Below are 23,958 nucleotides of genomic sequence, written 5' to 3' on the forward strand. Positions count from 1 at the left end.
GTGTATGGGGTTCTCTGCCAAGTGCACAATAATTTAATTATTGATTTAGTTCTTAGCTGAAAAGTGAAGAGCCCTGAATACTATGCAAGGGGGCAAATGGTGGTAGGTGCTCCCAGTCATGCTCAAAGGAAAGATGTCAAGGCTCAAATTCTGCAGGAAGTTCCTGGGACGAGTATGAGGAGCAGGTGCAGTCCAAAGGTGACACAGCAATCTCACCCTCTCTTCCTAGTCTTTGGAGTCTGTACATTGTTTCATTTCAGCCCTCTAGTTCTTCTTCGAATTGCTGTTCTCTTTTCTCAGGCGGTGTAGAGTGATTAACAGTTTTCCTCTAAAATCTTTTTGAAGATTTAACAGTTTAACATTTTTCTTTAATCTGGCAGCAATAGACACCTCATTTCTTTTAACTGGGGTGGGAGGAGATGACTCCACAGACTATTTTATTACCGGGCTGTCTGCAAACTCACAAACCATTTCTCTAATTGCAAAATATTCCCAGGAAGAGGGAAGATGAGAACAGAAAACATTATAACTTTATACTCACGATTAGGCTGCCAGGTATTTCCCTGCATGCTGACCAGTTTGACTGCATTGCAGTTAGTGAGCTGACTTTTTTCCTTTTGGAGCTGGGTATGAACTCACTGTTCTCCTGTGCCCAGCTTCGCATTCCCCTTGGGGCAGAGCTGAACATCTAGTGTATTGCAAATGACCAGATTCAAGTACTATGAGGATGCAGTTTTTCAGCCTAGCCTTCTGGTACAGCTCCTTTCCTTGGTTATGTGCATTACAGCCTGGCAATCTTGGTGGCTCTAGGTCCATCAGATATGTAAACCTTGGGACGCTTGAATATTGCTTGCTTTGGCCATGCTATAGGAAGTTACAGAAGTGCTTCACTAACCACGACGGGCAGACCTTACAACTGTGGGGTTTCGCATTCCTCTTCAAAGTGCCAGCCACTCATTGTGTTTAGTCCACAGAAGAGTAGGGAGCAAACTGATAATTTCTGCTAGTCTGCAATTCCTTCAGCTTTGCTCAGGAGCTTTCTGAAAGGACTATGAGATCTAGCCCAATTGATAAGCACCAACTATTGAACACTAGTCTGGATGGTAGTCCTTGCTCCAGGACACTAAAACTCAGCTACACCCCTTCCTGTTATTGTGGAACTGCTTACGAGATAACCTCTACCTGGGAAACAATGACATTTTCATGCTGAAAGTCCTGTTTCTCCAATGAAAATATTAAGAATAGAAACTGAAGTGATATGCTAGGTGTCCCAGATGCAAAGAGATAATAAAGACACAGACTAGCTTTAAAATGTAAAAAGCATAGTCTCTGTGTGAATTGTTTCTTGACATTCTTTTTTTCTTCCTGTGTTTCAGGTATTTGGCAGAAAAAAAATTAAACTGACATTCCTGTCTTGTGACTGTTTATAAAATACGGCATTATGTACTGGCTTTTGTTTATTTGGGGAAATCTTTCCTATGGTATCAGTTTGTTTTTCTTTTTCAGCAATGTTCTGTGCAAACAGGCTTTCTGGTTTGGAAAGTGCCAGCTCAATAGCAGCCTGGTTCTGGACTCAGTCCTTCTTCCGCTGAAATTTAAGGCAAAGCCCTCTTGGACTTCAGTGGCAATAAGCCTGTTGCGTGAAGTCCTCATCACATTGACGTCAATGGCAAGGCTTCCAATGACTTAGATCAAGCCAGCTTTACATCACTGACTTTGGATGCCATTTTAAATAGACAAGAGATGTAAGAACAATAAGGGCTGACCTGCTTTTTACTCCTTTTTTGAGTGATTCATAGCGGGCAGCAGTAGCAGAGCTGCTAAGAAATCACTACAGATAGTACAGCAGGGGCCCATTTTTCTGTTAGAGAGTGCTCAGTGCCTTGTGTCATATAGAAATCTGCATGGACAGAGCATATTTCATTAGGATAACTGCTTCAGTCTTAAGCAAATCTTTCAACAGGAATTTATATCCAGGAATAGGCTGAGCAAAGTGAAATATATCGCGATATCAATTATTACAGTAGTTTGGCCACCAAACGTGCAAATTGTAAAAGAGCAGTGACAAACTCCCTATACAGCGAGAATCTCCTTAATGTGCCTTCTGTCCTGTTCGTTTCAGATTGTCAACTCCAGCAGCATGTTCTTAAATAACATTGCTTTCTTTTGCCTTCTCAAACATCTGGAAAGCTAATTCCTAGCCTTTCTTGTCTCTGGTGGGAGATTTCATAAAAAAAAACTAAGGGTCCTAATCAGGCCATCTTCAAGGAAAACTGCACTTCTTGTGAACTGGGAAACTTTCCATCTCTTTAATAAAATAACCATGTTCAAATTCTGGAGCTGGATAGCTGTTAGTGGGATGTGGTTCTTAATCTGTTCAGGTCTCATAGAATTGAGTAGACAATGTGCCCATGTTCTCCTGGGCCTGATGCCACTTCTCTGTGCCAGTACAGGTTTTCAAAGCAATTTATTTTATTATTCTTCAACTAGGAAAAGTTTCATTCACATACATTTATTTGTCACCGACTTTTCTTGGCATGAATTACAACGTGATTCAGTATGAATTCAGCAGATAAGCTGTTGAGGTACACTGTTTTTTAAGGGACATCTGAGCGTTGAGCGCTTGTAACAAATAATTTCAGTGATGTGTTGGGGAAGCAGCAACTCACTGCAGAAAGAAGCTCTGGGATTGCTTCACCATGCCAAAAAGGAAATGTTCTTCAGTGACCAAACGTGGCTTCTTGACAAATGTGTAACATCTGCAGTACTTCTGAGGCTGAAGAAGCCTATTTGCTCAGTCATTTTCCTGTGGTGTAATTAACCATTTCATCTGACGTTCACAAAAACATTTATGATGGTCTAGAATGTCTTAATCCTCTGACATATCAAAGTCCTCAAGAACTGCCCTGAACTTTGGTCCAGGCTCGAGCTTTGGGAAAGTCTTGTGCAAATACCTGCCATATGAACTGAATGAGAAGAAACGTGAAATGTATTAAGACTCGAAAAATGGCTCATCTGCCCAGGAATATTGCTCGGGTACTTCTCTTTAAGCTGTGTTAGGCCAACCCTCCATGTCTGGCCCCACCAGGATATACTCAAAGCAGTACTGCCAGTAACATGTTTTAGAAAAAAGGAGATGATGAAAAATCATTAGATCAGCATCATCCACTCTGTCTTTGTCCCTGTGAAACAAAAACACCTTGTGCTGTTTGCAGTGGTGCTCAGAATATCATGAAAGCGTTCCTTTTTAGTGGAACTAATAAAGCAATCTTTAAAATAATCTTTTATGAAGGCTATGGCTAGGAGACAGCTGAAATTATTCATATGTAATCCACACTGTCACTCTTTACGTAGACACTCTCAAAGAAGTTAAGAGAAAAATAAATACATAATTCGGGATCATCCTGAAGGAATGAACTCTTCGAAGGATTCTGCCTGCATCACTCTGGGCAATTAGCTGAATTTTTCAACTGGGGTTAGCCCAACCTCCTGGCCAGACTTTTCCGGATATGAGGAGATCCCACTCCCTTTTCTGATTGACACTACCAGTTGGTAATACTTGGTCATCAGTTGCTGGTGAGAGAGAGGAGAGGCTGACTGGTCCATTGCTTGTTAGCATGATGAAAAGCTGTAGGTATGTTCCTCTCTTGCACTGGTGGCTCCTGGAAGTAGGGAAAAGAAAGGGAGGCAGATCAGATACTTTACTCATGCCAGTGAGTATGAATCAGCGAAGCCCAAGGAGAAGGAGTAACTTTAAAAGCATTTATCTGTGATGAGGTTAGTGTGTCAGGCGTTCTATCTGATGACACGAAGAGAACAAAAATGCATGTTGTGACATAAGGAAAATGTGCAATCAGCACAGCTCATCCTGTCACTCCACACGGATGATAGGACAGTTTTCCTTTTAGAATATTGAAAGAAGGCCCAGTAATGCTAAGCTCTTCCTGGACATTGGGGAATTGTAGACCTTACCCTGCTCCCACTGAGTGAATATTATTGCAGCAGACAATTAAGATGCTTTGAGCAAGCAAGTACCAGAACCAATGAAACCTGGTTTTCTATGGACTTATGGTTTGTGATTGGATTCCCTGATGTCTAATTAGGTACATACGCCAACCAAAGAATGTGTTGGAAAGTCATGCAGTTACAGCATCCATAACTTCTCTCTCTCCCTGTGCTACAGGTTCTCTAGTGTGTTATGAGAGTTCAGTTTATGTTGCAGTCTTTTCCTTAATGTAAGCACAATGGGAATCTCTACTGCTACCCATAGACTTTTAGAAAACTTCCAGAAAATTAATATCTTTGATCCTAATACCTTGAAAATGGCCAACACATTCAAAAGTTGTCAGGGGAACAGAGGAATGCAGAGCCATCCAGGCAGCTTCATCACATAATAAGCCTTATTTTCTAAGAAAATCAGGCTGGAGGCTACCAAACAGATGTGGAACTGGATTTTGGTAATGTTCCACACCCACGCAGTCATCCAAATATATTAGTCAGATTTGCAAAATAGATGTGCAGACAAAAGACCTCCCTGTTATCCACGGCAGCTACAAACCTGTAGCAAGGGTAGTGTGAAAAGGACATCTAGCCATCGAGGGGCTATTTATGTATACATGTATTGGAGAGATGGGGAGTGAGGTGGAATAAGATTGTCAAATGAGGACAAAAATGCCAAAATCCTGCAAACATCCCCAAAGTCAGCTTCTCTCTTAAGAGCTTTCACATCTCCACCCTTTCTTGACCCGCATAATTATGAAGAAAGGAGGAGTGTGCCCTCCTTTCCTACTGCAGCACAAGAATTTGCTTGGCATGATGGCCTTGCAGCCAGATTTGTGTTAAGGCAGTGCCTGGGTGTCCTGAACAGGGACAGGAGCCTCTGTCCTAAGCACTGTGCAAACATAAGCCAAAGGGATCATTCTTGTCCAGAAAAGGTTTGCACAGCTGAGTCACATCAAACAGCTACACACAGTGCATCATCCGTGTGAACTGAGAAAGGCAATATCAGGTGTTGCCTGCAGCAGGTGCTGTAATACATACACACAGGTCAGATTGCACGTCTGCAGGGTAGTTGTGTTACTGGAACAATTAGACGATTTGCGAAGCATGTCCCGTAAGCGCTTTAAATTCCATGCTCCAACAGTTTCGCTTTTGTTAGTGACAGCTTCCAGCCCTGGTCACATTTGTCATAGAGGCTGGGGATTTACTTTATGAAATAATCACCAACGTTGGCATGACCAATATCTGTTTAGGAGGGAGCCTGACTGAAAAACAAATTAGCGGCAGGCTAATCAGGGCTGAAATAGTATCACCTCTGCTTTACCCACAGCCAACCACCTCTTGCCTCTTGCTGTATCTCCGTGGAAGATGTGTTAAAAATATGGTGAAAATAGCATGTTGCTCGTCTGCAGTAGGCAAAATACAGAAGTGTTTTTGTAGACAGAAAGGATGGTCTCTTAGGTTTGAGACATCTGAGACAGACACACAGCTTCACACTTAAATAAGTCTAAATCCATTATCAGTGATGAAGCTATGTTACCTGACCTGCATGCAATCCAGATTACAGTGTTCTGGCTCTGTTCATCCCAAAACATCTCACAGCTCTCCGTGGCCTTGGCCTACAAGCAATCTGCAAAGAGATGTTGTAGGGGGGCTACAAAGCTAGTGAGTGCTGCCTCTCCAAGTGGCAGCACTAGCTCACTTTAAGTACAGCAAGGGGTTGTCACGTTAAAATGTTTCCCAATAGCCTTGCCGAAGAAAAGGTTTAAGCTGTTTTGCCTTATAAAATCCTGCTTTTTCCTCATTTCAAAAGGACCCAGAAATTGGCACAAAAATGTAAGCTGGTATGCAGGAAAGAATTATTCCATTGCTCCAAACAGTAGGGTCTCGAACCCTATTTTCCACTTTGAGATCACTGCAGTGAAATGTAAGAGAGGAAAATGGAGCCCTGGTGCTCTTCACATCAGCTTTTCAGATCATTTCATTTCACTGTGAGCAGGACCCAACAAAAGGGGTTCAGTCCTACTGTTTGAATCCAGACCTCCCATTAAGGAGAAGAAATAATCAGGCTTGCAGGTTTGGAGCGGTGAAAGTATATTGATGGGCACAGTTTATGCAAGCCATTAACTAAGTTGACAAGATTTGACGTTGCAAGATGTCTTAGTAAATGGAAACAGACACTATGCATATTTTACTAAATGTTTATTTAAAAAAAACCCCAAACCACATGTAAGTAACACAAAAGGAAACTCCCTTAATTATAATATATATAGTAATAAACCATTACAGAAATCTTCCATTTAATTTATTTACTTGCTTTAGTTATTCTGAATTTTGACTGTTACAGTAATATATCTAATATATAATTATACATATTATATAACGAAGAGGGTTTCTTTGACATCTTGGAAAGATTACTATGAGAAGTTTAATAAAAATTACATGGTCTAGCCATGATGACATTTAATTACTAGCACTTAAAGCGGTTTAGATCTCCCCTTCTTTTTAAATTTCTGCTGGACAGAAATATGAAGAGCAGGGGAAGCTGCATGTATACAATTCCAAAAATGAATATGGACTATTATAAATAAACATTCATCAGCGTAACATCATTTTCACTTACATATAAATTATGACATTATGCCATACAAAAAAAAGACATAAGATGTCTAAGGCTGCAAAGAGCAAAAAACACCAGCTCCCTCAAAATCCAAAACCTAGAGGTAAACAGTGCTGCGTATACCAGGATGTCTGGCAGGAGAAGGGAATTTGATGTTGATGGCGAGCTCGCACTGCTGGGTTAAACTTTGGCTTTGGCACAGCACACTGACTGCACAGCTTTCCCATGGTAGCTGGGAAAGCTTTTTCCAGTCACATGGCTGTAAGATGTGCAGAACAAAACTAAGACATATTTTGAGAGGCAGCAGTTTCCTTCTCTGCTCATAGCTGCTATGTAAAATGTTTTCATGTGAATTACTCGAGTCCCTATGTAAGGGGGTAGCATGGAAATGTATTTCCCTGCTGATGCTGAAGCCCCATCAGTAGTTCACTGATGCTGGAGCCCAGGCAAAGATCTTCCACTGAGAGAATTCAGAATAATCCCAGTATCCTCCCTCCTGCGCTTCTCTGCAAAAGCAAGTTAATACTTGCTAAGTTAGTATGACACGTTAAATTGTGCTTTTGAGACAATCTCTAAAGTAAAGGTAGATCTTACATTGTACTTACAATATTTAAATAAATACCATCGAATATTGTTACATTAAATTAAACTGCTCAATAAATAGGGTGGACTCAAACGCAGTGTATTCCTGAGAAGAAATTCTGTTGTCCCTTAAGTCCCGTGGTCAGAGTCATTTTCCTTCCAGCAGTTTGTTCTCCCCACCATTTGTTCTGTGTTCAGCTGAAAGCAAAAATCCAAGAGCACAGGTATCACCACCGACTGTCCCCAGCCGCAGGCCTTCAGCCTGCTTTCAAGCGGAGGGAAGGGCCGTTCGAGCAGGCTCCCCCGGCGCTGCCCAGAGCTGCTGCCGAGCGCGGGCCGGGCTGGCCGCGGCACTGAGGCTCCCGGCGCCGGGGCCGCCCCGCTCCCTCCCGGCGCGTCCCCCAGGCAGCGCCCACAGCGGAGCGCGGCCCCGGCCGGCGGCAGGTACCTTTTGAGGATCTTGGTGATGATGAGCTGGACCCAAGGCGCGGAGGGGTTCAGGCAGATCATCTGTCCCTGCTTCGTCGTGGCTCTGGGGGCGAGCGGGGTGAGGGTGAGCGAGGGGGCGGCAGCGAGGCGGCAGCGGGGGCGGGGGCGGGGACGGGGTCGGGGGCACTTACATGACTTCTGGCACGGCGCAGTGCGGCCCCTCGGGGACGAGCTCCACGCGGGCCAGGCGCCGCGGCGGGATCACCTCGGTCACGGTGTGCACGCAGCGGCAGCGCAGCTCCCCGGCCAGCGGCGCCCCTGGGGGCGGCACGGCCTGAGCGCCCGCTCCGCGGCCCGGGCCCCGCGGCCCCGACGGCGCCCCCGCCCCCGCCCCCGCCCCCGCCCCGGGCCCCGGGCCCCGGCCCTCAGCACCCCCCGCCGCAGCGGCCGGGCGCTGGGGGCGCCGCCACCGCGGCGGGTCGGGTCGAGCCGGGAGCAGCCCCAGCCGGGTCGGGTCGCCCGCTCTTACCCCAGCAGAGCGCGGCGCAGGCGGCCAGGAGGAGGAGGAGGAGGGAGAGGTGCGGGCTCATGGCTAGCGCTGGCGGGGGAGGCGCGACGGGAGCCGTGGGTGCAGCCTCGCTGTCCGCCGGGGCTTTTATCCCCGGCCGGGAGCTGTCGGGGGATTTCCCGTGCGCGGAGTGGGGCAAGGCGGGCGCGGGGTGGGGGCCTGGCCGGGCGCCCCCTTTTGACTGCGGCCGGGCCGGGCCGCAGGCCCCGCTGGTCTCCTTCCACCTCCTGGGGCTCTGCCCTTTTCGAGCAGGGCGGGGAGCAGCTCCCTTTCCCTCTCCTCGCGGCCCCAAGAGGCTCCCGGAAAAGCTGCCCGTTCTTGCGCGAGGGAGGGCACTGCACGGGACCTCAGGCATACTCGCCCCATCTTCTGGAAGGGGACGAGCCTGGATCTCTTTTGCAGTCGTGTTCACAGGGGCCTCCGTTTAGTTTGGTTTCAGTGAGTCCTGCTGCAGGGAGCTAAGCTGGAGGAGGATTTGGGCTCTGGAGCCTGCCTTGCTGGCTAACCCCAGGCAACTGCTCGGTCCTCTGAGCATCCCTGTCTGCATCTGTCTTTTGAAAGGCAGGAGTATGTTTTACCTGCAACTCGGAGTCATGCATAGTTCCTTACCTAAACTCCACTCACAGAAGGCACACTGCACAGATAGGTCACTCTGTCTTCGCAGCAGTCAAAGCATTTTGCCAAAACCTTTGCCAAAAAACACCAAAAAAGCAGTTTTCTAGGAGCTCTTCGATATAATTAGATAGAAAGTTTCAGAGAGACTTATTTACTCTCAGGTTTAATTCAGACAAGGTCAAAACACTGTTCTGTTTAGTTTTGGTATAAAATACAATTTCGTAATTCTTTTTTTTTCCAGACAGTCCTTTCTCTCCTCCCCAGGTACCTGCTAAAATGAATGGAGTTCACCAAAGCAAATTGTTCCTGGGTTAGACTGCTGTGGTCTTTGTCCAAGCAGCCTGCACACTTTGTATATCCCCCGAGCTCCTGAGTCAGCACTTTTGTTCCAGGTGTCGCTTTGATTTGTTAAATATTGATGGCTATTCAGGAATTTAAGATTTGCAAGTGCTTTTCTAGATTTCCTCCCTCCCCAACTTTCTCACCCTTATTTACTTAATAAATATTTCTTTGATGTGGAATATATATCTCAAACTGTAAGAGCTAATGCAAAATCAGATAAAAACAGATTGCACTGAAGCTTTTACGGTTTGTGAAGAGGAGATGAGTCCAGGAATGGAAATGACTTCAGCCCCAGCCTGCTACAGTCACTATTTTGAACTGGCTTGACTTGATCTTCAGGGGAAAATGGATATAGTTTCCTTACAAGAAGACTGTTGACACAGAGGTGGCTTCTTACAACTAAAGTATGTAGGTTATGCATACTTTTTTAAGAGAAAAGCCAGGTAATCATTGTATTATAAGAACAGTCACAGGGCAGAACAGGAATTAACTGTAGGTAAAACTGTATTGGCAGGGATGCCAACATGGAAAGCAAAATAAGGTGATTTCTAAAATTACAGAGGATCACAGTACAAAAATCCCATTAGAAGATTTACTGTCTGAAAACAAAACCAAGCTCAGGACTCAAAACAGGTAAGATGTAGCAGATGAATCAGTCCGAGTGAGAGCTTAATTAGGTGACAACCTCATGCTACACAGAGGGTCTTATTCCTGAGCTTTATCCTCTTTACAGATCATATAGTTCCTATGGCTTTTGGCCCAGATGGTCCCTTGGGAGATCACCAATGCAGGAAGATTATATGTCATAAGCAAATGGTGATTGCTCCATGTAATCAGGAAATATCGAATGACTAACTTGCACCCCTTTCCAATTGCAGCTTGCTACTGTCATCCTTTCAAGCTGTTGGCGTTTAGCTTGGTTTTAAAAGGAAATTACATGATCAAACTGTCTTTCTGCCTGCTCTGTCACCCCCTCACCCCCAATTCCCCTCCTCCAGTACAGTTTGTATCATTTGGCCATCTTCAGAAAGGTTTGACACAAGTTTGTGGAGAGTCAGTGGTGGACAGAGGGAGAGAGAACCAAACCAGCATTGCCACTAAGGGAAAGTCTGCAGCACAAGCTGTGTTTTCTGTCTGCCTTGCCAGCTGCCAATCCATATGTTCTTGCCTGGCAGCCACTGCACGGCTTGGAGTTTGCCACCTCCTGTGCTGCCTCCTGTCCAGCTTATGATTTGAACATGAAAGAAACTGCAGAAATGTGGGGTGGCTTATATGACCATTGGGGGAAATGGAAATGTTTCAAGAGCAGAAGTTGTCCACCTAAGGAAGACCTGTAGGTCTCTTGGAGGACATAAAGGTTCTGTGGGAGTCCGGAGGGTATTACAGTGGGGATATTACGGGAAGCATTTATTTTTAAATCAGGGCCTGTTTCTTTCTTGTGAGTCATATAATACCATCTGTATTTTTTGTTTGTTTGTTAAAAATGAATTAATTAGTTTAATTAAACTAGTTATTTAGTTAATTTTAATTAAAATGGATACTCCACTGATATTTATATGAAAGTGTGCATAAAGTAGATGCATCATGTAACTGGCTTCAGTCTTCAAGATAAAGCCGTGTAGTAGAGGTGCTCTTTCAGAGTCCGTTTTTGCAGCCTGAGTAACCCTTGTAAGTAGTAATATGAGTAGTAGACCCCAGAAGGTAGAGTTGTATGTGTTTTTTTGAAACCAGTAGAGTGGCATTGGAAGAGGCTGGAGCCAGGGAGAGGCAGGTGGCATAGCTTCCTTGAAAACTAGAGAGATTGCTAAAGATAACAATAGGAAACACAGCTGTTAAGAGTGGGCAATAGCCTACAGGTGCTCAGTCGTGACCACTGAGCAGAAAAGTTGGGAATCTTTCTTGGGATACCTGCAGACCATAGGGATGGAGCCGCCATTCCCTTCAGGTTATAGTACCACAAGTATGGCTCTGTGCGCTCCCAGTGTGGCTGTCCCGAGGAATTGCCATATTCTCTGCAATAGAACACTAACGAACACAGATTTTAGTTGCTCGTGTGCATTGCTATGTTGATAGATGCACACCATCTTCACCTATGGGAATCAAGTGCTGTAGTCAACCCTCATATACCTCTGTGTGCCCATAACTAGTTTTCTCCTAAATATAGCCCTTGCAAGCTCAACAGCAAAATTTAGGTTTAGGCTGTAGAATTACCAGGAAGAAGGATCTGCCCAGGTGTAGCAAACTGAGGCATTAGACAGTTAGGATGGTGCACAGAGAAGCCAATGCAGGTCATTGAAGATAACATCAGAAATAATAGCTCTGAATAAATACAGAGAGCAGATCTCTTGATTAAGCAATTGGCATTTTTACACAGTCATATTACGTATTATTCTTGGACAGTACACATGAGTAAGGACAGTTTACGTGATGGTGCTTGGTTTTATACTCAGATGACTGTTCACCATGCCTGAACTGGCAGAGTAACTCCGTAGTGGTTACTGCTGGGGAAATTCCAGAAATCCCTGGGGTCTGAAGAGTGAGGCTATTTTGGACACGGAACAGCAATGTGTGAAACTCAGCAGTCAGTTATTCAGGAGAGGCATGTGCTGAAATTAGCAGTATTCAGAGAGGTCATAAACATGCTGAGATGCAGCAGGCAGTACAGAGCTTGATTCTGTGAGTCAGTACTCGTGCGAGCGGGCCTGGCACACATGAAATGAAGACCTCTGGGACTATCTCAGAAGCCAAGACCATCCGAATGAGCAAGTCTTTGTAACTGTAGACTTCCAGATCACCTCTGGCTACCTTTTATGAGAATGTGGGTGGGTACTCTTCAGTCCAAATTGACCGCAACAAACATGCTGAGCTTTAGATGAGCTCTCTTTGATTCTGTTCTTTTCTGCCTGCTCCCCTCACCACCTTTGACAGTTTTCGAAGTAAGGAAAAGACAGGGAGAGACAGAATTTTGTCAGTCAGAATTCAGAAGGGTGAATTCTTTCCTATTGCCCGATCTCTTTTATTATGGATATGTCTGTAATGCGTTGACTGCAGGTGGCATAGATATGCTTGAGTTAAGTTTAAGTTGGCTGTCTTTAGTGCTGTTTGTAATGTAGCTATGACAGAACTCACCAAAGCGTGTGTGTTTGCCTAGTGTTAGGGAGAGACAAGCTGGTTTTGCTACCTAGGTTGTATAGCTGCAGCTGTGGTCCTACCACTCAAGTTACTGATCATAGCTCAGATATTTTTGTAGGAACTGCTGTCTGAAGATACCTTGAAATCCCTCAGCGTCCTTAGCATGGGCCTAAAGATTACTGGAACACGGGAAGCTTTCCCAACTTACACAGGCCTTAAGGAAATACATACAGAGGATTACTGGCCACATGACTTAATCATCTTCCAGTTATCCCATTGTTAATTCTTTAAACACAAGAAGCAATTCCATTGCTTTATTGCACACATTGGCTGGTCGCCTTTCCACAATGAGTATTTGGTTTACCACCTACAGTGAAAGCATGCATTCGCTGGCAGCAGGCCCATATAAGTTAAAAGAGAATTAACCAAGACACAATGCCTCTTTCATTTCAACAAGTGAGGCCTTTTCCTGATTGGCACAAAGAAGAGTTTGGGGGATATGTCACAGATACATATCTTAGGTCAGCTTTTTAACATCACCTAGAAACCCCTTGACATGGACAATCTCAGAAGAAGCAGGGATGTTTCCTAGCAAGTCAGATGTTGCCTCTTCTACTTTGAGATATGAGTGAACATTGTCTGTTCTAATATTTAAGAGAGAGTAATAAAAATGTCAAATCACTGCTGCCTACAAGTCTCTACAGTCAGAGGGCATATGCTGACGATATCGCTTATTATCATCCTTATTGAATTATGGTTATTTTCTGTACTAGTACTATGATGATATCCCCTATGAATCCTCCTGTGGATCAGGCTCTGTGTTAAGGTACAAACACATAATAATCTTTGCTCACAGAGAGCCAATACTGTGGCTTTTCAGTCTCGTGGGGAGATTTGCTGGAGTTTGTAACCAAACTTCAACATCATCCTACAATTTTGTTAAAATTATATTTTATATCTATTTTGAATTTGTCAGATGTTTTAGTTCCTTGAATTTGCTAGTTTGAACTGTTCCCAGCTTATATTCCTTTGTAAATAACACCTGAATGTGTAAGAAATACAAGTGTCCCATCATTCTGCATTGTGACACAACTGTTGTGTGCTCCTGTTTCTACAATACCTTTTGAGGTATTAATGTTTGCGTTCAAAAAGGGTGAGCTATAGCAAACAATGGTCAGCTTTTTCTTACTTATCTTCCTGGATCTTCATTTATTTTCTAAAATGTGAAGTCCTTAGTTCTTTTCTTCTCAGCAGTGTTTGAGATTTTCCTTTACCTGTGCTCAGTGGTGGAAATGAGAGCATGAACAAACACACTGTTAATAGCTGCAAAGGAATGTATTTGCATTACTCAAGTGTTAACTTAACAAATATAAAGGGCTGGCTTTGTCATCAATTCCTTTGGTAATCATTTCTCCATGTATTTCGGTTTCTAGGGCCAATCTTACTTTTTTAAAGGTAGCTAATGGGATTTCAGTTACTGCCCCCCTAATCTTACTTTGGGTGACTCTTAGACACCTCAAAAGGTGCTTAAACTGACTGGTAGGTGTTGGGCTGACTGATTCTGTGAATTTATACCTAATGTATAAGGGCAAGAGGGGCTTCATTCTGAGGTTGGGAGTGGTTTGTTCAAGGGAACACTTGTCCTATGCCCCACTGAGGTGGGAAGAACATGCAGACTTTTTGGTGGTAGACTTCATCCTGGATAAAGGTTAGAATTTGAGGACCCCGCATCGTTGTTCAACTGATAAGCCCCTGAGGTCATCGCAACTCCTGAAAGGTGTTGAGAGCTCCTGTTGACTTTACCAGGAGCTGAAAGTGCTTTGCATCTTCTGAACTTGTATACTGCCCTGCAGGTTTTGCCTTTGGATCTGTAAAAACATCAAGAATAACTTTCTTTGCAAGAAGGGTGGTGAGGATCTCTTGCTATGGGCTGTTAAGTCCTGGTTGTCTGTCAAAAGCAAGCAGTTTTCTGATTGCTTGGAAAGATCTTGATTCCACGGTTTACAATTCAGACCTAATTCCAGTGAATGTGTAGCTGGTTGCTGTTGCTCGCGTAAAGCTTGACCCTGGTGCACAACTCTGTATATCTGGTTCTAACATCTAACAGCAGGACTTGTTCTTTGCCAGTGGCCTGTAGAGACATGATACAGCATATCCTGTAAAAGCTGAAAGTTGCTCCAGTGGTGATATCTAAGCATCGGAGAAAGGATGCAAAGCCAGCGGTAGCAACTGAGGCCCCTACACTGCTGTTGTGCTGACCCTTGCTAGGTAGGAATGTTTTGCAATGTTAGCTATGAACACGGGAGGGTCTGCAGGGAGCACAATCAAATGATTGATGAAAAAATTGTGGTTTTTTTAATTTGTTGAAAATTTAAAACAACATTTTCAGTTCAAGCTGAGCAACTCATGCATTTTGAAATGCCTGTTTCATTTCAGGATACTGTTGCCTAAGATAAAGTTTTGCTTCCCAAGGGGACCCCGCCAAGAAGCTGTAAAAACAAAGTCCTCCTCCTATTCTTATACCTTAAGCCAGATAGCAAAAATTTCCCTGGAATGGGAAATGAACTGTTTAAAAAAAAATCCTTGTTACATAGTTAGTTCCAAATCTGCAAATAGTTTGAGGTAAAGCAAATGTGAGTCTTTTAGCAAATGAAATTCTCACTCAAATGAAAAACAAAACCACAGACCTGGGTTAAACCAGTTTCAATCCAACGAAGTTTTCAGGTTCAGTGGAGATGAGCAATGTTTGAGGGATTGCTTTGGATAGTTGTGGTCTTTTGGTTAAAGTGATGACATCAGTTGAGAAAGCAGTGACACGAGACGTGAGCATGTGAAAATGGCAACACTCTTTGAAATCCTTATGAAAACTTTGAAGTCTTTGCTTACGACACATACACACTGACCCTCCATACTACTTTCATTGCTTGTGTTGCAATGAAGGAGCTGTACTTGACTCTTACACACTATAAGATAATGAAGTGGCCATCTCAGGGAATAGTTTCTTAAAATAATTTGAGTGTTGCATGCAGGTTTGTTCTTCAGCATATTTGGAGTCTATTGCAAAATCATTGACATACTAATAATGCCAGCTACTTAGTACACAGGAAGGAAGAAGTGATGTTGAGAAGTTTGCATAATTCTCAATAAATTATGTAAAATAGCTTACAAAACAGCAAGAGGAAAAGATAACTCCTTTAGGATAGTTAAGGCAAGGACTTTAGAGAAGAAATTGTTGGAGGAAAAACACTGATAGCGTTTTTGATGAATATGATCATCACTGAGATTACCCATTACTATACTATCTTTCATTATTTCATTATTGCTTTCAGATTCAAAAGTAAAATTTCCTAACATCTGCTTGACTTCAAATATCTCCAATACAAAAAAAGGTACAGGAATATTGAATACTAAAAATTATGCTAACAAATGTGAGCACACCATATTGCCTCTCTTTAACAAAAGAGCTAGTGAGTACACAGTGCAGGCAGAAATAAGCCTCATGGGGTCTTTAGAAAACAGGCTACTGAAAAAAGTATTTTCTGCTTTGCTTGGAATTCAGTGGTTTTACCTTAGTTTTATCCTAAATAATAAAAATTCCCAGAAAATTAAATTGATCAAGACATTGACTGAAAAGAATCATTTCACTTTTCTCAAAATGCTGTGTTGCTGTAAGATCAGAGTAGTTTAATTTAGATGAGCAGTTTACTGTTGGCATTTGAATATATGTTTGAGTTTGACAAAATCAGTGCATTCTAGAGATGTTTTCCAGTTTGTTTGAATTCTCATTTTCCAGTGGACCACTGTTCCCTCAACACACTTTCCATCTAGAAGGCTGTATTCATGCTACACATCATTTGAAACAGACTGTATCTCCATGCTTCTTGCTGAAAGCTCACTCTCAGAGACCTTATTGATCCAACTGATAACTTATTCTAATTCTTTCATTAGCTACTTTAGTATTAGAAGACATTTGCAGTTCTTCACACCCTTACCTCCAAGTAGGAATAGCACTATAAGAATTTTTCAACAAGGACATTTTCCTGTAGGATTTGGCCTGCCAGGAGATGCAAACACATTTTTGGCTCCTTCCTGCATTTCTTACTCAATCTAGTCCCACACTAGCTTCAGTGGAAGATTTGGGTATGCAAAAAGCATTGTTTTTTGTGGTATTAGTCTTAACCAGGAATGGGTAAAGCTAGAGTGTTCAGCAGGAACCATCTGCAATGTCTGTTTTCTTGGGCCCTGTTTTTGTAAAGACTGCGTTCAAGGTGAGCAGTACTCGTGCTCACCACTTACTGCTCGTGGAATCAAAGTTCTTGCTGTCAGAGTTGAAGTTCTACACAGAGGAGGCCCAGAGGGGAAGAAGAGAGAAGCAGGAGACTGGAGAACTATAATCCAAGCCCTAACTAAGGGAGGTTAGTGCACCGTTGCGCACTATACCCCTCTCAAGAGGAGCCTAAGGAGACTGGGACTACACCTGTCAGAACTTTCTGGAGAAGGAGTTATCAGAAAGAGAGGAGCTGATATTTTGACAATAGAAATTCAGTGAGTCAGGCAATGTGCTTTTATTGGCATGATTACTGCTCTGCTTCTGGCAGTGTCTGTGTTAGTCACCCATGAACCAGGCCGGATTACTTTGTGTTTGTTTATCAGGTATTGATAATTAAACATGAAGCTTTCAGAGTGTCAGAATTCTTGACAAGTTGCTCACTGTTCGTTATTTCTGTTGGGACACTAAATGCCTTTCAGAAGAAGCTCCGACATCTGCATGGTCAACTGTCATTTTTGAATAAGAGTTCAAATTCCATTCAGATCCTTATGGAGAAGATGCAATATAAGGCCCTCTTAATGAAAGAGAATAGAGCCTGTGTGGAGTGTGCTTGATTTTAAGCATGTCCTTTCATTTCCAGTACAGTATGCTATCTACAAACTTCTCCCAGACCCCAGGTGGCATGGTGAAGTGGAAATGAGGGTTTCACCCTGGTGTTCTGCTTGCAAATATATTGAAATTTTTTTTTGAATTGGAAGGAAGAAAGTGAAAGCATATAAGCTGTATTCAGATTTCATTTGCACCCATTTTATGCTGATATCATAGTCATATGGTGGTAAGCAAAGTCCAAACACAAGCTGTCCTGATGCATGGATTATGCTCTTACTGACTGGCATAGGCTGGTCCCTGTTCCTGTGTTTCCATTCTGCAAAGGCAGCTGGTTCGCTCTCCCCAGTGTGTATTGAGCTGTTCTGTTGGCTGATCGAAGTGTAGGTGCACTGACAAGGGATGTGTTTTATGAACTTTCTAGAATCCATGAACTTGCTGAAATACCCTTGACACTTGTTTAGCGACCTAGGTCCCCAGATGTGAGGAATAATTACTTTCCCAGAGCATCTGCTACTGTCACAGCAACATGACTTTTTGGAGGGTCAGTGCCAGAACGTTTTGTGAAGCTGTTAGCATAGCATTGCATTTGGGCAAGATACCAGTACTATCGTGCTTGTGCTTGGGTTTGTGAGTAATACTGAGATCATGGCATTACAGTTTGTGACTTCTAGGGAGGTTGTCCTTCAGGATTTTGATGCAGGATTTTTATCCCGACCTCATAAGGGTTTTTTTATATACAAATAGTAATGAAAATTTTAATAACTTGAAGCTTCTGTTGGGTGCAATTATTCTGTGGAGGAAAACTTAGACTTGGGATTTATGTTGTTCTATCAATACTGTCCCTAACCATAGGCATTCTCATCTACATTTGATGTGAAAGAAATTTGGAAATACGGGCAAGTCAAGGCAGGAGCAGTCACAGGCTCTTTTAGTCTGTAAAAATGCTGAGTAAACACACTGTTGACCACTGAAGTACTCCCCTTTTTCAACCAGCCAGTGTAATAGTTTTGCAATAAAAGCAAGCCTAAAATACCTCTTGTGTAACAGGATGAGAAACCTACCGAGCTGCATCTCTGCATCTCATGCAGAGGCCATAGCCAATCCTGTATAGCTTCAGTTTTTCTTCTGGTAGTGGAAATTGCCTTCTCACTGATTGTTCTTTGGAGGTAAATTACCTTTCTTTGGAATGGCTTATGTTTCTTTGGATTCAGTTTCAAGCTAGGAGCTGCAAGTTTCTCCCCAACTATTTGCCTGTGCATCAGCTCAAGTTCAAAAGCATCAGCATGCACTAGAGCATTAGTGGGATCTAAGAAAGCAGCACATAAAAGTATTCTACTTTCTTCTCTTTTAGTGAGCTTCTCAGATGTAGCAGATACCTTGCACGAGCCAGAGGCCTTCACGAATTGCCACCAGCTTTTTTCTGCTGTGAAAACACTTTTTCTTTTAACCTTAGATCTGTTTCTGTTTGTCGCTATCTACTGTTAGAGCATAGTAGGAAGCCGGACTGAAACTGTCACAACATCTCTCCCCTGAGATGGTGGATAAGAATCAGATTATTAGGCCAGGGTGTCCCATTAGCTAACATTTGTAGCATACCTGGTCTAGTGACTCATGTCCTTGTACTGGTGGTTGGATAACTGTGCAAATTTCAGACTTTAGTACACAATCAATGACCAAATTCCTGTAGTTCCTGTTTAGCTGCTGAGATCTAAACTAGACTGTGGGAATGATCTTCAAGCCTTGCTGCTTTATCCCTTCAGTTTTGGATCTCCATGTTTCCTGAGGTGGGAGAAGATTTTTTCTTTTTTCATTTTTGGCTGCTTCTTGCCATCTTCTTGCCTTCTTTTCCACTTTTGGTATTGGCTTGTGCTGCTCAACCTCACATTTTGTAACATTTTTGGATGGTCATTTTTTTCATAATGCCAGCCTTAACACAGGCAACTGTTGCATTATTGGGAAGTTCCTTTATTTTTACAGAGCTAATGCGTCAACATTTCTAATCACTCAGTGATCTTCTGACCCTGATTAGGATTCCCTTTTTCATCAAATTTCTTATGTGGAACTGGACTTACAAGGCATAGCAGTCAGCTTTTTTTTCCTCCAGTGATGACTTTGGCATCTTTCAGTGCAAAGATTGAAGACCCTGCTTCTGTAGCAGATTCCACAATTTTTGGAGCATCATTGCCTTCTTTCACTGACTTCATTTTTCCCTTTCAGAGTCTAGTATAGTGTCCCCAAATTTGTCCATTAGTGGGGACATTCCTGAGGAAATCCGATACTGGAGGTACCAGAGTGTGCTCACCACTGGTTTTCATCTTCAGATGCTTCTTGGTGCCCTGGTAGCTTTGGCATTGCTTTGGGCTGCTCAGACTGGCTTTGTGACAGCTCTGAATGACGTGATATCTTTTCTGGGAGCAAAATCTGCTGCTATACCCCAACAGAGCTGCCTAGCTTTGGTACATCTTCTCAATCACTCATGTCGACTGACTAAGCATAGCCAAGGTGTTATTACATATAGAGAAAAGAAGATTTGTTTTTAGGTGCAGGTAGCCTCTCATTTCAGGACCTCTGTAGGTTTTTTATCTTTTTTGATTTTTTTTTTTTTGATCATCTGTAGAGAATCAAAACCTGTTGGTCTTAGTGAAATAACCCAGTTCTGCATCCTAGAGGTGGGCTTCCACTGTGGTGTCTCTGACCTTTTGTGTTCATGAACTCTTCACATCTCTGCAGCAACTTTGATCTGGTGGTATCTAGACTAAGCAAAAGTTTACTGTCCTCCAGAATTTTGAGGGGAAGATCAATTCTTCCATCTCCTCCTTAATTTCTACACCTCTTTAGACTGGCAAGTCTGCAGCTAGCCTTTGCTCTTTGAACAAATGCTTTATGTTTGCTAAACCAAAAAAAAAAGAAAAAAAAATTCACTTTTGACCACAGATGTTTTTCAGTTTTCTTTGGAAAACATCCAGCCTCTCTTTGAGAACATCATAGTTTGTTTTGAACCTTCTCCATCTCTTAGATTTCATAAAGTCCCACTTTCTCTTGATTTTTTTTTAATTCATTTTTTCCATTTTCTCCCCCCATCCATTTGCAACCAGTTCCTTTACTTATTTTATCTTACTCCACAGGAATACTAGCTGACAGTGCAGCTCACTGAAAACTGGATCCTATCTCTCATACCAGTGTCATCTTTTCTTGTTATTGGTGATTAGTCAAAATTTGGGGGTTCAAAGTAGTTTTTCAGTCAGAGGAAAAGAACTGGTGATGGAATTAGGGATTTTTCATGTAACCCCATGTATTTTTTATAAAACATTCCTTTCTTGAGGAACCAAGCAGCCAGGGGTAGTTTCCCAGCTTTAAATCCCTTTTGTCTAGCCGCTGCCAGAAGCCCTCTCTTAGTGTTTTTTTCTACTGTACTACTTCAATTTGCACTGGGCTCTTCTGTTTGCCAGATTATTGTGTGCTTGCCTGCCTGGCTGTGTGCTTTACCCACTCCTGTTTTGAATATGCACTTCCTTTCCCCCACTAATGTCCAGCAGGCCAGAAAGTCTTCATGCAAAAATGAATTTTGAACTGGTTCTCATGGTTATTGTCCATGAAGCCAAGACTGTGGCATGGTGGAGTGGCCTGCGTAGTCCCGTTGTGCAACTCAAACAAAATATTGCTAAGTCTCTTACTGAGTCACAAGAGTGTTGTACTGGCCTAAAAAAACTGCTTTTTGCAGTTTTAATGCTTGGATCTTATTCTAAACCACAAAATAGTTCTTTGAGGCCTGTCTTCCAGCTTTTCTTTCTGAAGATACTTTGTCACCATTTCTATATTCTTGTGTTCTGTGTTTGGATTACAAAACATTATGAGATTGTAATTGTCCTATTACCTACATAATTACACCTCCAGTGCTATATAATCTGGAGGTATTACCATTTCTCACACTGAACCTGGGAATGGGACCGTTGAACTCCGGTTGGATTTGCCTCTGAGGCAAGACCAACTAGTCTGCTTCGCTGCTGAGTGTGTTCTTGTTGGAGGAAAGGCTCAGAAACTTTAACTTCTTAGACAGAGCATCTTCACAATTTCTCTTACTGCATACTGGGTAGATCGTGAGGCACCTGTCTAGCCTGCAGGAAGCAGATGTATTTCCCAGAATCTAAATCTCTAAGATACTGTCAGCTTCCAGTGAACTCTGACTTGCTAGGAAAAGTTCAGCTATATTGTTGTTTATGACCAGCTGAGATTTGGAAAACTGTCAATGCTCCTTAAAAAAATTATGAATAGATACAAACAAACATATCTGTCAATCCCTCATTAAAGTAAATCCTGAATGGCTTATGACATTTCAGAAGAAGAGCTTTAACTGAAGCTAATGCCATTTTCTACCTAACTCAGTGAACATGTTTTAGATGTTCCTATCTCAGTAGATACAAATTAGGTGCCAATGATATTTGACAGGGGCTAGAAGCTTACTACTGTGTTGTAGAATACTTAAAAAATGGCTTTGGTTGTCTTTTCTCCTCTGGATACAAAGCATAGGTCAGTGCATTAGTGAGATCTTTAACGACCTCAAATATTCCAGTTATGTATAAGTATACAGAATGTTTCCTTTTATCTTTTTTGATTTTTAGCAAACCCTTGAGGGAGCCATCGTATACTGGAAGGTATATTTAACTTATGTAACCCTTTCACCCCATGAGACCTTGGAAGAACAAAACAACATTACATTTTTCTGTCATTTAAAATACCTTCCTTCTGAAATTCTGAACTTATATGGCTACTTATAAAACTGTTTTCAGGTTTCTGTATCAAATAGATGAGCCAAATCTGAGGGATTTCTAAGGGTCAGATCTAAAAGCAGGATTTTCATAATGTGCCAGTGTTTTCATAATGTGCCAGTGTTTAGGTGCCCAATTGTCCACACTCACTGACACTCAGTCCACGTGCTCACGATTCTGGTTTTCTGGGCCAAATGAGCAAGTTCTTATCTGCATGTCCACCAAAAAGACCAGTCTCCCTTCTTCGTTCACTGCAGAACCTGTAGTTAACCTGTTGGGACCTGAAAATAGTATCACCAGTTTTTGAGCCAAGTGACAAGCCTAATTCAGGGTTCAGGGTAAATTCAGGAAACAGGAGAAAGTCATGATGAAGTCAAGTATTGCTTTGATGAAACTGTTGTTAGTTACAAAGATCCCATGGAGTTATTTTCACCTGGATGCAAGTAGCAAAAACTTTGTTTATGCTCTTCTTTCCAGACAGCAATTAGCCCAGAGTGTCCCTGGTGTTTTCTGAGGACCATACTGCCCATGCTTTTCTTGGCTGGATATCCTTATTTGTCTGTGTCCTGCTTCACCGGCATCTCCAACAGATTTTCTCCAGCTTATGGGAGAGAGATGTTTTTGTCAGGCTGTCTGATTCTGTTCCCCGTGCTTCCAGATTTCTTCCCATGGAGAGCAGGATGTGTGTGTGTTGGTGGGGGGACAGGGATGATGAACATCTATGTCTTCTGGCAGAGTTAGGTGCAGCTGGGTCATTTGCACAGCTCCAAGAGTTGAGAAGTGTTCTTAGAACTGGCAGTTTAGATGGAGCTGCTGGGAATGAATATTACGCAGTCTGGCTTATATGCCTCAGTGACATCCCTTTGCTCACATATGTTTTTCATATGCCTTTGTTTTGAATGGTGAAATGTGCTTCTCTTTTGTTGCCTTTTTTTTTCTAGAAAGGATTTTACTTGATCATAAAATTATTACTAATGTAGGATAGCCATTATATCCCTCAGTTTCATTATGATTTAACCTTAACCTGTGACACATATGTATTCATATCTGCACAGATCCATTAAAGACTTTTAAAGGGATTAAAAATAAATTATTGGAGGTGATTCCTTATAGTTAGGCAAACTCTTTGGTACATAATCTGACATGTTTTCATCAGACTTTGTGGAGAAAAAATAATTTCTGACAACTTCCTGAGTAAGGAGAGGAATAGACCTTTCTGAATGGAAGAGTTCTTGAAAACCTGAAAGCACTGAACAGTGAAGAGAGCAGACAGGTGTAGAGAAATTTAAAACTGCAAAATGTAAGAGGAAGTGATGCTTTCCAACAAATTTCTTTAAACAGCTGGTAGAATTTTACCTCAGGGATCTCTTTTATTATATTGCACAATATCTTCTATTAAACCAGTTATTTTCTATTGTGTTATTCTATTAAATTGCACATGAAAACTCTAGAAAGGCTGAAGTTTATAAAATATGACTTTTAAGTATATACATTTTATAAAACTTCTTCCATAGGGAAAGTTTATACCAAATAGCTGCAGCGAATTGAGCTGACTCTTGGAGAGCTCTGGTGAGAGGCCTCAATTGACCATGGTGCCACTTCTCTGGCTGAGGAGTGCCAGATGATCACTCACTGTTTTTTTCCTCCAGTGTTTACCTTACTGTGGAGTTACAGTAAAGTGTCACAACATTATGCAGCAAAGTAGGAAAGTTCAGCGCAAGATCTTACAGGAGGGGAAGGTGATTTTATTTTAAAACCAAGTGATTTCACTCATTCACACTCTCATACCCACACACTCACGAACGCTAAGGTGCATGTGCCTAAGAGGTCCGTCCAGCATTCAGGCGCTACAGTGAGTCTAGGTGGTCTGTTCAGGATTTCTTCCGACGACACGGACGACAGAGGCCACTGGCTATCAGGTCTTCATCATGTTTCTGTCTTCTTAGTTTGGCAATCACAAGCTGATTTTGAATGTGCCTTTTTGTAGGAGCTGGCAGTAATTAGTCCTTCCATCCTGTCCCACCTT

General features: G+C 42.5%; 1 protein-coding gene and 1 long non-coding RNA gene across 3 annotated transcripts in view; one reads left to right on the forward strand and one right to left on the reverse strand.

Moving 5' to 3' along the window:
• Positions 1-23,958, forward strand: part of RASSF6 (Ras association domain family member 6) — a 150,637-nt gene that overhangs the window by 30,078 nt on the left and 96,601 nt on the right. The window contains exon 1 of one of the 2 annotated variants that reach the window (XM_064510409.1): positions 7,508-7,645. The exons of the other annotated variant lie outside the window; for it this stretch is intronic. The gene's annotated coding sequence lies outside the window, so the exon portion shown is untranslated. Of the gene's footprint in view, positions 1-7,507; positions 7,646-23,958 lie in introns of those variants that run through there. 2 annotated transcript variants of the gene reach the window in all.
• On the reverse strand, positions 7,899-8,709 carry LOC135328130 (uncharacterized). The gene is made up of 2 exons (XR_010388868.1): positions 8,160-8,709; positions 7,899-7,948 (listed from the first exon to the last, which is right to left on the reverse strand). It is a non-coding gene; the product is annotated as an uncharacterized LOC135328130 (long non-coding RNA).

The sequence above is a fragment of the Dromaius novaehollandiae genome, chromosome 4 (genome assembly GCF_036370855.1).
Source record: "Dromaius novaehollandiae isolate bDroNov1 chromosome 4, bDroNov1.hap1, whole genome shotgun sequence".
In the NCBI taxonomy this organism is placed as follows: Eukaryota; Metazoa; Chordata; class Aves; order Casuariiformes; family Dromaiidae; genus Dromaius; species Dromaius novaehollandiae.